Source organism: Penaeus vannamei, chromosome 30 (genome assembly GCF_042767895.1).
Source record: "Penaeus vannamei isolate JL-2024 chromosome 30, ASM4276789v1, whole genome shotgun sequence".
In the NCBI taxonomy this organism is placed as follows: domain Eukaryota; kingdom Metazoa; phylum Arthropoda; class Malacostraca; order Decapoda; family Penaeidae; genus Penaeus; species Penaeus vannamei.
In genome coordinates this window covers 32,884,685-32,899,684 of record NC_091578.1, presented here as the reverse complement: position 1 = coordinate 32,899,684, position 15,000 = coordinate 32,884,685, and positions in this window count along the sequence as shown.

Below are 15,000 nucleotides of genomic sequence, written 5' to 3'. Positions count from 1 at the left end.
ATGGTTGATGGAACAAGTGCGTGGAAGGGTTAAAAGAATTTTATGTGCGGAAGATGAATTAAAAAAAGAAAGGACTAAGCGTGAGTGGAATGTTATCCGAGAACTAAATTTGCACGGATAGAATTTGAGACAGACACATACACACACACGCACACACACACGCACACGAACACGAACACGAACACGCACACGCACTCGCACTCGCACTCGCACTCGCACACTCACACTCACACTCACACTCACACTCATACTCACACTCACACTCGCACTCGCACTCGCACTCGCACACTCACACTCACACACACACACACACACACACACACACACACACACACACACACACACACACACACACACACACACACACACACACACACACACACACACACACCCTCCCTCCCTCCTTCCCCTGCCTCCCTCCCTCCCTCCCTCCCTCCTCCCTCCCTCCCTCCTCCCTCCTCCTTCCCTCCCTCCCTCCCTCCCTCCCTCCCTCCCTGCCTCCCTCCCTCCCTGCCTCCCTCCCTCCCTGCCTCCCTCCCTCCCTGCCTCCCTCCCTCCCTCCTTCCCTCCTTCCCTCCTTCCCTCTCCCTCTCTCTCACATAACAAGTATAATCAAAACAAGCGGTTATGGTGTCCAGTCTTCCCTCTCCCTCTTTCCTGGAAGGTCTTATGTCTTATTCATTTCCATAGGTTCCCCTTGATGCGGGGTGGGGGGGGGAGGGAGGAGGGAGAAGAGGAGGGGAGAGGGGGAGGAAGAAGAGGGAAATGAGGAGGGAGGGGGGGGGGAGGAAGAGGAGAAGGGAAGAGGGAGGTAGAGGGGACGGGGAGGAGTAGGGGGAAGGAAGGGGGAAGGAAGGGGGAAGGTGGAGGGAGGGAGGGAGAAGGGGAGGAGGAAGGGGAGGGAGAAGGAAGGGAAGGGGAAAAGGAGGGAGAGGTTAAAGGAAGGGGAGGAGGGAGGGGAGAGGGGAAGGAGGGGGAGGAGAAAGAAGAGGAGGAGGAGGAAGAAGAGGGAACGAGGGAGGGAGGGGGAAAGTAAGGGGATGAGGGAGAGGGGAGGGGGAGAGGAAGAGGAGGAGTAGGAAGAGGGGGAGAGGGAGAGAGGAGGGAAGGGAAGGGAGAAGGGAGGGAGGAGGAGGAAGAGAGTTAGGGGGAGGGGGGAGGAAGGAGGGAGAGGAGGGAGAAGAAGGGAGGAAGTGAGGGAGAATAGAGGGGTGAGAGGAAGATGGGTAGTGGCAGGGGAGGGAAGGAAAGGGAGATGGGTAGGGGAAAAGGGAAGAGAAAGAGGAGATGGAAGAGGAAAAGGAAGATAAAGAGAAAGAGAAAGAGGGTTGATTTCGGAGACATAAGAAAGAGGATAGAGGAAGGAGGGGAGGAAGAGGGAGGGGAAAGGATGGGAGAGAACGGAGAGATTAAAAGGCGAAAGAAGAAGAAAGATAGAGGAAGAAAAAAATCGAGAGGGAGAATAAGTAACGAAAAAGATAGAATATGAAATAATAAAAAAAGGCGAGAGAAAGTAAGAACAAGAAAGGATAAGGGTAAAATAGTAAAAATAAGATAAAGAAATAAACCTTGGAAGAAGAAGAGGGAAATAAAAGAAAGTAAGAAAGAAACAAGAATTGAGGAAAAAGAGAGAAAGAAATGAACGAAAGAGAGAAATAGAATGTAGTAATGAAGAAATGGAGATTAGAAGACAGAATAGAAGAGAAAGATAAGATTATCCAAATAAATAACTTGATAGATGGATAGATAGATAGATTAAGAAAAATGGCCGTAAATTTACAGTAATAGATAGATAAAAATTGACAAACACACACACACACACACACACAGATGAGCAGATAGATAAATGAATTAATAAATAAATAGATAAATAGGGGGAAGACAAATGACGTAAGTAACAAGAAAATACAACAAAACATGAATAGATAGATAGATTAACGAACAGATAGATATACAAGTAAATAAACAAAACAAGAATGATAAAAACAAATAAAAACAAGTAGACAAAGAAACACAATAAAAAGATAATAAAAAAAAAAGATGACAGCTGCAGCCTCTTCACCGTGACAGTCAATGGGCGTGACAGGCAGGGGGCGTGGCAGTCGATGGGCGTGACAGACAAGGGGGCGTGGTGATGTGACTGAGGACGTGGGGGAGGTGGTGTCATGAGCCTGTCATGGACGTGTTTTTGTGTGTGTGTGTTTTTGTTCTTGTTTTGTTGTTTGTATAGTGATGTTAGTGTTGTTTTTGTCTTTGTTTTTATTTGTATTTTGTTATTTTGATGTTGTTTTCTCTATCATTTATTTGTTTTTGTTTGTTTGTTTTTTCGTTATTAACTTTGGAATTTATTAATGGTGTGTTTGTTAAATTGACATATCTATTCCGTATATAGAAGCTTCATTTATTTAGTTATTTACGGTACTCATCACCCCTTCCCCTCCCCTCCCCTCACCCATACCTCCCTCCCCTCTGACTCTCCCTCCCCTTCTCTTCCTTTCACTCTCCTCACCCATACTTCCCTCCTTTCCTCTTCTCCTCACTTTCCCCTTCCTTCCCTCCCCTTTACTCACCTTACCCATAGCTTCCTCCCTTCATGTTCCCTCTCCCTTCCCCTCACTTTCCTTCTTGCCTTTTTCTCCTTCCCTCCCGTTCTCCCTCCCCTCCCCTCCCCTTCATTTCCCTCTCCCATACCTCCCGTCTTTCCTTCTCTTTCCCCTTGCATCAACTCTACGAGGGAAGAGAAGAGAAAGAAAGAAAGAGAGAGAGTGGGAGAGAAATCGAGAAGGAAAACGAGAAAGAGAGAGAGAAAGAAAAAGAGCGAGAGAAAGATAAAGATAAAGAAAAAGAATGAGAAAGAAAGAAAACGAGCAAGAGAAAGAGAAATAAATAGATCGAGAGAAAGAGAAAGAGAAAGAGAAAGAAAGAAAACGAGAGAAGAGAAAGAGAGAGAAATCGAGAAAGAAATCCAGAAAGAGAGTGAGAAGGACAAAGATAGAAATCGAGATAGAGAGCGAGAAAAAAAAAAAATCAAGAAAGAGAAAGAAGGAGAAAGAGAAACGGAAAGAGAGAGAGAAGAGAGAGAAGAAGACGACCCCCCCATCCCCCCCGCCCCGATTTGCAAGGAGATTCCCGCGCCAGAGAAGACGGCTTTCGAGGCTGCGGAGGACGGAATAACGACGCGGAAAGACCATAAAGGAGGAAGAAGAGGAGGAAGAAAGAGAAGGGAGGAGGAGGAGGGAGAAGAGGAGGAGGAGGGAGGAGGAGGGAGAAAGAGGAGGGAGGAGGGAGGAGGGAGGAGGGAGGAGGGAGGAGGGAGGAGGAGGAGGAGGGAGGAGGTGGAAGAAGGAAGAAGGAGGAAGAGGGAGGAGGAGGAGGAAGAGGGAGAAGTAAGAGGGAGGAAGGAGGGAGGAAGGAGAAGGGGAGGAGAGGAAGTAGTAACAGTAGTAGTAATTGTAGAAGAAGAAGAAAAAAATAGAAGGAGAAGGAGTAGGAGAAGGAAGGGAAGGAAGGGAGGAATGAAGATAATGATAACAAGAAAGAGAAAAGAGAGAAGAGAAAAAAGAAATACATTTTTTATGTATTCCAGGAGAGAGAGAGAGAGAGAGAGAGAGAGAGAGAGAGAGAGAGAGAGAGAGAGAGAGAGAGAGAGAGAGAGAGAGAGAGAGAAAGAAATCGAGAAATCGAGAAAAAAAATCGAGAAAGACAGAGACAGAGACTGTTAGAGTTGACCACAAAACATGGACCATTCTGCAGTGCATGATTGTACAGAATCTTTTTTTTTTAATAAATTATGCTATTACCTCGACCTCATGCATGACCACGCCCCCTCGACCTCATGCATGGCCACGCCCAGCTGTCATGCAGAGGCTAATATCGGTCAAGTCAAGTCAAGTCAAGTCAAGTCCAAGTCAAGTCCAAGTCAAGTCCAAGTCAAGTCCAAGTCCAAGTCCAAGTCCAAGTCCAAGTCAAGTCCAAGTCAAGTCCAAGTCCAAGTCCAAGTCCAAGTCCAAGTCCAAGTCCAAGTCCAAGTCCAAGTCCAAGTCCAAGTCCAAGTCCAAGTCCAAGTCCAAGTCCAAGTCCAAGTCCAAGTCAAGTCCAAGTCAAGTCCAAGTCAAGTCCAAGTCAAGTCCAAGTCAAGTCCAAGTCAAGTCCAAGTCAAGTCCAAGTCAAGTCCAAGTCAAGTCCAAGTCAAGTCAAGTCAAGTCCAAGTCAAGTCCAAGTCAAGTCCAAGTCAAGTCCAAGTCAAGTCCAAGTCAAGTCCAAGTCAAGTCCAAGTCAAGTCCAAGTCAAGTCCAAGTCAAGTCCAAGTCAAGTCCAAGTCAAGTCCAAGTCAAGTCCAAGTCAAGTCCAAGTCAAGTCCAAGTTAAGTCCAGGTCAAGTCCAAGTCCAAGTCCAAGTCCAAGTCAAGGATGTACAGTTATGCAGCAATTATACAGTGAATATGTTTATATTCATAAGATGCAAAAGCTCCAGAGTTTGTATCCCAAGACACTTCCTTGTAAGAAAAAGGAAGGATAAAGAAAGAAAATAAAGAAAAAGAGAGAAAAAAAGAAGAAAAAAATGCATGAGTGTGAATATTATGTTTTTAATTATTCCGTATTTTCTATCTTTATCTTTATTTCTATTCATTTCGTATAATCCTTTCCTCTCCTTTCGTCTCTTCTTCTTCTTCACCCTCATCTTCCTACTCTTCTTATTTTCATCTATTTTTTCTTCTATTTTCTTTCTTTCCCTTCTTCCCTTCTTCGCATAGCCACTTCCCCTCTTACATCTCTCTTCTCTTCTCCTTTTACACATTTCCTTTTTTCTTATTCTCTTTCTTCATCCCTTCCTTCGTATTTCCTCTCTCCCCTCTCCTCTTTTTCCTTTCTTCTCCATGTCCCCTCTTCTCCCGTCACATTCTCCCATTCTCCCTTCCGGCCTCTTTCTTGCTCTCTCCCCATTTCCTCATCTCTCTTTCTTCTCCCCTCTCCACCCCCCCCCCCCCATATTTTTTCTCTCTCTTTCTTCTTCCTTTTATTCTCTCTCCCCTACATTTCCACCCTCCATTTATTCTTCCCTCCATTTATTCTTCCCTCTCTCCCCTCAGTCCCCTCTTCTCACCCTTTCCCCTCACTTATTCGCCCCCTGTCTCCTCTCCTCTCTCCTCTACATCCCCAACCCCCATTTTCCTCCCTTCATCCCCTTCTCCTTTTCACCCCCACCCCTCATTTGCCTCCCCTCAACCCCCCCTCTCCTCACCCCCATTCCTACATTTCACTCCCGTCAGATCTCTCTTCTCCTCACCCCCACCCCCTATTTTCCTCCTCCTCTGTCTCCTCTCCTCCTCACCCCTACCCTCCCCCTTTTCCTCTCCTCCCCCCCTTTTTTTCCTTCTCTCACCTCAACCCCCCCCCCTTTTTTCCCCTCCTCCCCACACCATTTTCCACCCCTCACCCCAACCCCCCTTTTTTTCCTCCTCTCTATCCCCTCTTCTCCTCACCCCCACCCCCCATTTTCCACCCCTCTCTACCCCCTCTTCTCCTCACCCCTACCCCACTTTCCTCCCTTCTATCCCCCCCTCACCCCACCCCCCCTTTTCCTCTCCTCTCTATCCCCTCTTCTCTTCATCCCCCCCCCACTTTCCTCCCCTCTATCCCCTCTTCTCCTCACCCCCACCCCCCGCTTTACTACCCTCAAACCCCTCCTCACCCCCACCCCCCCTTTTCCTCCTCTCTATCCCCTCTCCTCCCCTCGCCATTAGTCTCTCCCTTTCCCCTCTTCGCAAACGGCTTCCGGAAACATTGACTTATCATCTCCCATCTCTATCTCTCTCCTTTATTATCTTATGCTTGTGTGCTTGTTTCCTTTCTTGTCTTTCTTTTACGTATTCTTTCATTTCTTTGTTTCGTAGCTTTTCACTTCTTTTTTGTTTGTTTGTTTTGTCTTTGTCTATCGCATTGTTTTGTTGTTGTTGTTGTTTGTTTGTTTGTTTTCGTTTCTATTGTTTGATCAATGTCTTGGTTTCATTTCGTTTTCTGTTTCTCGTCTTTTCGTTCTCGTTGGTCCTTCCCCTCCTTTACTTCTTCCTTATTCTCCCTTCCCTTTTCCTCTCTCTTCCTACATCGTTCGCCCCGCTAAGGAAGCATCTTACTTCCTTCTCCCCTTCCTCCTCCTCTTTCTCCTTCTCTACTTCCCCCTTCTCCTTCTCTCCTTCCTCTTCCTCCTCCTTCTCCTTCCTCCTCCTTCTCTCCTTCCTCCTCCTTCTCTCCTTCCACCTCCTCCTTCTCTCCTTCCTCCTCCTCCTCCTCCTTCTCTCCTTCCTCCTCTTTCTTCTCCTTCTCTCCTTCCTCCTCCTCCTTTTCTTCTCCAGTCCTCTGACCCTCTTCCTCCATTCCTCCTTATCCCTCTTCACTAATCCATCCCTCACCTCTATCCTCATCCTGCTCCCTCGTCCTCCTCCCTCCTCCTCCTCCTTCCTCCTCCTCCTTCCTCCTCCTCCTCCTCCTCCTCCTCCTCCCTCCTCCTCCCCCTCCTCATGTTAGGGAAACATTAAGATATTAAGACATAACTTTATATTAAGAAATATAACTTTACCCCTTTCCTCCCCCCCCCCTTGTCCTTCCAGCTCCCTCCTCCCTCTCCCCTCTTCCCCTCGTCCCTCCTTCCTCCTCCTCCCTTTTAACCTTCTCCTCCTTCCCTCCCCCTCTTCCCTCCTTCCTCCTTTCTCCTTCTCCCCTCTAACCTCCTCCTTCCTCCCTCCCCTTCTTCCCTTCGTCCCTCCTTCCTACTCCCTCCCTTCCCTCTTCCCCTTGTCCCTTCTTCCTCCTTTCTCCTTCTCCCCTCTAACCTCCTCCTCCCTCCCTCCCCTTTTTCCCTTCGTCCCTCCTCCTTCCTACTCCCTCCCTCCCCTCTTCCCCTCTTCCCCTCGTCCCTCCTTCCTACTCCCTCCCTCCCCTCTCCCCTCCTCCTTCCTTCCTCCTGTCTCCCTCTCCCCTCTTCTAAGGAAACATTAAGACTCGAGGTAGGTCGAGGGGAACATAAAATTACCAAAGCAGACGAAAGAGGGGAAGGGGGGAGGGGAAAGGGGAGGGGGGGAAGAGTCGAAAAGTCAGGCAGCGATTGATATAAGAAAAATAAAATGATTTGCATATTGTGGAAACGCTTCGATGTGAGTCTTTTTCATATATTTTTATCTTTCTTTCTTCTTCTTCTTCTTCTCTTCTTCTTGTTCTTGTTCTTGTTCTTGTTCTTCCTCGTCTTCTTCGCCTTCATCGTCTTCATCTTCTTCTTCGTCTTCTTCGTCTTCTTCTTCTTCTTCTTCTTCTTCGTCTTCTTCTTCTTCGTCTTCTTCTTCTTCTTCTTCTTCTTCTTCTTCTTCTTCTTCTTCTTCTTCTTCTTCTTCTTCTTCTTCTTCTTCTTCTTCTTCTTCTTCTTCTTCTTTTATTAGGCAAGATAGAGGAAGATGTCTTCTTTGTGGATTTGGTTGAGGAAGAAGAGGTGGTGGAGGAGGACGAGGAGGAGTAGGGGGAGATAGAGAAGGGAAAGAAGGAAGAGAAGGAGGTGGAAGTGGATGTAGAGGAGGAGGAGGAAGAGAAGGAGGAGCAGGAGGAGGAGGAAGAAGAAAAGGACGTGGAGGAGGAGGTGAAATAGGATGCAGAGGAGGAGGAAGAAGAGGAAAAAGAAGAAGAAGAGGATGTAAAGGAGGAGATGGTAGAATAGATGCCGGAATATTGAAGTTGAAGAATAAATGAAGGAAGACATGGAAACAAAGAGATTAAGGAGGAGAAGGAAGTAGTTCAAAAGGAAGACATTTAGGAAATGGATAAAAAGTACAACAAAACCGAGATTCTACAGCGCGGATGATAAGATATCTATCCTCTACCACATTAATCTATCCTCCATCACATCAATCTATCCTCTACCACATTAATCTATCCTCCACCACATTAATCTATCCTCTACCACATTAATCTATCCTCCATCACATCAATCTATCCTCTACCACATTAATCTATCCTCCACCACATTAATCTATCCTCTACCACATTAATCTATCCTCCACCACATTAATCTATCCTCCACCACATTAATCTATCCTCTACCACATTTATCTATCCACCATCACATTAATCTATCCTCCACCACATTAATCTATCCTCTATCACATCAATCTACCCTCCACCACATCAATCTATCCTCCACCACATTAATCTACCCTCCACCACATCAATCTATCCTCCACCACATTAATCTATCCTCCATCACATTAATCTATCCTCCACCACATTAATCTATCCTCCACCACATTAATCTATCCTCCATCACATTAATCTATCCTCTATCACATTAATCTACCCTCCACCACATTAATCTATCCTCCATCACATTAATCTATCCTCCATCACATTAATCTATCCTCCACCACACTAATCTACCCTCCACCACATTAATCTATCCTCCACCACATTAATCTATCCTCCACCACATTAATCTATCCTCCACCACATTAATCTATCCTCCATCACATTAATCTATCCTCTATCACATTAATCTACCCTCCACCACATTAATCTATCCTCTATCACATTAATCTATCCTCTACCACATTAATCTATCCTCTACCACATTAATCTATCCTCTACCACATTAATCTATCCTCCATCACATTAATCTATCCTCTACCACATTAATCTATCCTCCATCACATTAATCTATCCTCTACCACATTAATCTATCCTCTACCACATTAATCGATCCTCTACCACATTAATCTATCCTCTACCACATTAATCTATCCTCTACCACATTAATCTATCCTCCATCACATTAATCTATCCTCTACCACATTAATCTATCCTCCATCACATTAATCTATCCTCTACCACATTAATCTATCCTCTATCACATTAATCTATCCTCCATCACATTAATCTATCCTCTACCACATTAATCTATCCTCTACCACATTAATCTATCCTCTACCACATTAATCTATCCTCTACCACATTAATCTATCCTCTACCACATTAATCTATCCTCCACCACATTAATCTACCCTCCACCACATTAATCTATCCTCCATCACATTAATCTAACCTCTATCACATTAATCTATCCTCCATCACATTAATCTATCCTCTATCACATTAATCTATCCTCTACCACATTAATCGATCCTCTACCACATTAATCTATCCTCTACCACATTAATCTATCCTCCATCACATTAATCTATCCTCCATCACATTAATCTATCCTCCATCACATTAATCTATCCTCCACCACATTAATCTATCCTCCACCACATTAATCTATCCTCCACCACATTAATCTATCCTCCATCACATTAATCTATCCTCCACCACATTAATCTATCCTCCACCACATTAATCTATCCTCCATCACATTAATCTATCCTCCACCACATTAATCTATCCTCCATCACATTAATCTATCCTCCACCACATTAATCTATCCTCCACCACATTAATCTATCCTCCATCACATTAATCTATCCTCCACCACATTAATCTATCCTCCACCACATTAATCTATCCTCCACCACATTAATCTATCCTCCACCACATTAATCGATCCTCCACCACATTAATCGATCCTCCACCACATTAATCGATCCTCCACCACATTAATCGATCCTCCACCACATTAATCGATCCTCCACCACATTAATCTATCCTCTATCACATTAATCTATCCTCCACCACATTAATCGATCCTCCACCACATTAATCTATCCTCCATCACATTAATCTATCCTCCATCACATTAATCTATCCTCCATCACATTAATCTATCCTCTACCACATTAATCTATCCTCTACCACATTAATCTATCCTCTACCACATTAATCTATTCTCTACCACATTAATCTATCATCCAACACATTAAGCGATGCTCCACCACATTAATCTATTCTCCACCACATTAATCGATCCTCCACCACATTAATCTATCCTCCACCACATTAATCTATCCTCCACCACATTAATCTATCCTCCACCACATTAATCGATCCTCCACCACATTAATCTATCCTCCATCACATTAATCTATCCTCCACCACATTAATCGATCCTCCACCACATTAATCTATCCTCCACCACATTAATCGATCCTCCACCACATTAATCGATCCTCCACCACATTAATCGATCCTCCACCACATTAATCTACCCTCCACCACATTAATCTATCCTCCACCACATTAATCGATCCTCCACCACATTAATCGATCCTCCACCACATTAATCGATCCTCCACCACATTAATCTATCCTCCACCACATTAATCTATCCTCCACCACATTAATCGATCCTCCATCACATTAATCGATCCTCCACCACATTAATCGATCCTCCACCACATTAATCTACCCTCCATCACATTAATCTATCCTCCACCACATTAATCTATCCTCCACCACATTAATCGATCCTCCACCACATTAATCTACCCTCCACCACATTAATCTATCCTCCACCACATTAATCGATCCTCCACCACATTAATCGATCCTCCACCACATTAATCGATCCTCCACCACATTAATCTACCCTCCATCACATTAATCTATCCTCCACCACATTAATCGATCCTCCACCACATTAATCTACCCTCCACCACATTAATCTATCCTCCACCACATTAATCGATCCTCCACCACATTAATCTATCCTCCACCACATTAATCGATCCTCCACCACATTAATCTATCCTCCACCACATTAATCTATCCTCCACCACATTAATCTATCCTCCACCACATTAATCTATCCTCCACCACATTAATCGATCCTCCACCACATTAATCTATCCTCCACCACATTAATCTATCCTCCACCACATTAATCGATCCTCCACCACATTAATCTATCCTCCATCACATTAATCTATCCTCCACCACATTAATCTATCCTCCACCACATTAATCTATCCTCCACCACATTAATCTATCCTCCACCACATTAATCGATCCTCCACCACATTAATCGATCCTCCACCACATTAATCGATCCTCCACCACATTAATCGATCCTCCACCACATTAATCGATCCTCCACCACATTAATCTACCCTCCATCACATTAATCTATCCTCCATCACATTAATCTATCCTCCACCACATTAATCGATCCTCCACCACATTAATCGATCCTCCACCACATTAATCTATCCTCCACCACATTAATCTATCCTCCATCACATTAATCTATCCTCCACCACATTAATCTACCCTCCACCACATTAATCTACCCTCCACCACATTAATCGATCCTCCACCACATTAATCGATCCTCCACCACATTAATCGATCCTCCACCACATTAATCGATCCTCTATCACATTAATCTACCCTCCATCACATTAATCTATCCTCCATCACATTAATCTATCCTCCACCACATTAATCTACCCTCCACCACATTAATCTACCCTCCACCACATTAATCGATCCTCCACCACATTAATCGATCCTCCACCACATTAATCGATCCTCCACCACATTAATCGATCCTCCACCACATTAATCGATCCTCCACCACATTAATCGATCCTCCACCACATTAATCGATCCTCCACCACATTAATCGATCCTCCACCACATTAATCGATCCTCCACCACATTAATCGATCCTCCACCACATTAATCGATCCTCCACCACATTAATCTATCCTCTACCACATTAATCTATCCTCCACCACATTAATCGATCCTCCACCACATTAATCTATCCTCCACCACATTAATCGATCCTCCACCACATTAATCGATCCTCCACCACATTAATCGATCCTCCACCACATTAATCTACCCTCCACCACATTAATCTATCCTCCACCACATTAATCGATCCTCCACCACATTAATCTACCCTCCACCACATTAATCTATCCTCCACCACATTAATCGATCCTCCACCACATTAATCTATCCTCTATCACATTAATCGATCCTCCACCACATTAATCTATCCTCTATCACATTAATCTACCCTCCACCACATTAATCGATCCTCCACCACATTAATCTATCCTCTATCACATTAATCTATCCTCCACCACATTAATCTATCCTCCATCACATTAATCTATCCTCCACCACATTAATCTATCCTCCATCACATTAATCTATCCTCCATCACATTAATCTATCCTCCACCACATTAATCTACCCTCCACCACATTAATCTACCCTCCACCACATTAATCGATCCTCCACCACATTAATCGATCCTCCACCACATTAATCGATCCTCCACCACATTAATCGATCCTCTATCACATTAATCTACCCTCCATCACATTAATCTATCCTCCATCACATTAATCTATCCTCCATCACATTAATCTATCCTCCACCACATTAATCTACCCTCCATCACATTAATCTATCCTTCCCACCACATTTAAATCGATCCTTCCACCACATTAATTCGATCCCTCCACCAACATTAATCGATCCTCCACCACATTAATTCACCTATCCTCCACCACATTAATCTATCCTCCATCACATTAATCTATCCTCCACCACATTAATCTATCCTCCACCACATTAATCTATCCTCCATCACATTAATCTATCCTCTACCACATTAATCTACCCTCCACCACATTAATCTATCCTCCACCACATTAATCTATCCTCCACCACATTAATCTATCCTCCACCACATTAATCGATCCTCCACCACATTAATCTATCCTCCACCACATTAATCTACCCTCCATCACATTAATCGATCCTCCACCACATTAATCGATCCTCCACCACATTAATCGATCCTCCACCACATTAATCGATCCTCCATCACATTAATCGATCCTCCACCACATTAATCTATCCTCCACCACATTAATCTACCCTCCACCACATTAATCTATCCTCTATCACATTAATCTACCCTCCACCACATTACACAATCTATCCTCCACTTCACATTAATCTACCCTCCACCACATTAATCTATCCTCCATCACATTAATCTATCCTCCACCACATTAATCTATCCTCCATCACATTAATCTACCCTCCACCACATTAATCTATCCTCTATCACATTAATCTACCCTCCACCACATTAATCTATCCTCCATCACATTAATCTATCCTCCACCACATTAATCTATCCTCCATCACATTAATCTATCCTCCACCACATTAAGACAATTCTATCTCTCCATCACATTAATCTATCCTCCAACCACATTAATCTATCACTCCATCACATTAATCTATCCTCCACCACATTAATCTATCCTCCACCACATTAATCTATCCTCCTATCACATTTAATCTATCTCCTCTACCACATTAATCTTACCCTCCACCACATTAATCTATCCTCCACCACATTAATCTATCCCTCCACCACATTAATCTATCCTCCACCACATTAATCTATCCTCCATCACATTAATAATCCCTATCCTCTACTCACATTAATCTACTCCTCCACCGAGTGACATTAATCTATCCTCCACCACATTAATCTACTCCTCCACCACATTAATCTATCCTCCACCACATTAATCTATCCTCCACCACATTACCCATCTATCCTCCAACCACATTAATCTATCCTCCACCACATTAATCTATCCTCTACCACATTAATCTACCCTCCACCACATTAATCTATCCTCCACCACATTAATCTATCCTCCACCACATTAATCTATCCTCCACCACATTAATCTATCCTCCACCACATTAATCTATCCTCCATCACATTAATCTATCCTCTACCACATTAATCTATCCTCCACCACATTAATCTATCCTCCACCACATTAATCGATCCTCCACCACATTAATCTATCCTCCACCACATTAATCGATCCTCCACCACATTAATCTATCCTCCACCACATTAATCTACCCTCCATCACATTAATCTATCCTCCACCACATTAATCTATCCTCCACCACATTAATCTACCCTCCACCACATTAATCTATCCTCTACCACATTAATCTACCCTCCATCACATTAATCTATCCTCCACCACATTAATCTATCCTCCACCACATTAATCTATCCTCCACCACATTAATCGATCCTCCACCACATTAATCTATCCTCCACCACATTAATCTATCCTCCACCACATTAATCTATCCTCCACCACATTAATCTATCCTCCACCACATTAATCTATCCTCCACCACATTAATCTATCCTCCACCACATTAATCTATCCTCTATCACATTAATCTATCCTCCATCACATTAATCTATCCTCTATCACATTAATCTATCCTCTACCACATTAATCTATCCTCTATCACATTAATCTATCCTCCACCACATTAATCTATCCTCTATCACATTAATCGATCCTCCATCACATTAATCTATCCTCTATCACATTAATCTATCCTCCACCACATTAATCTACCCTCCATCACATTAATCTATCCTCCATCACATTAATCTATCCTCCATCACATTAATCTATCCTCCATCACATTAATCTATCCTCCATCACATTAATCTACCCTCCATCACATTAATCTATCCTCCATCACATTAATCTATCCTCCATCACATTAATCTATCCTCCATCACATTAATCTATCCTCCATCACATTAATTCTACCACCTCCACCACATCAATCTATCCTCCACATTCACATTAATCTATCCCTCCATCACATTAATCTACCCTCCACCACACATCAATCTATCCTCCCACCACATTATTTCTTATCTATCCTCCATCACATTATAACTCTATCCTGCATCACATTAATCTACCCTCCACCACATTAATTCCTACCCCTCCACCACATTAATCTATCCTCCACCACATTAATCTACCCTCCACCACATTAATCTACCCTCTACTCACACTTAATCTACCTCCTCCACTCACATTAATCTACCCCTGCACCACACATTAATCTACCCCCTACCACATTAATCTACTCCTCACCACCACATTAATCTACCCTCTACCACATTAATCTACCCTCCACCACATTAATCTAC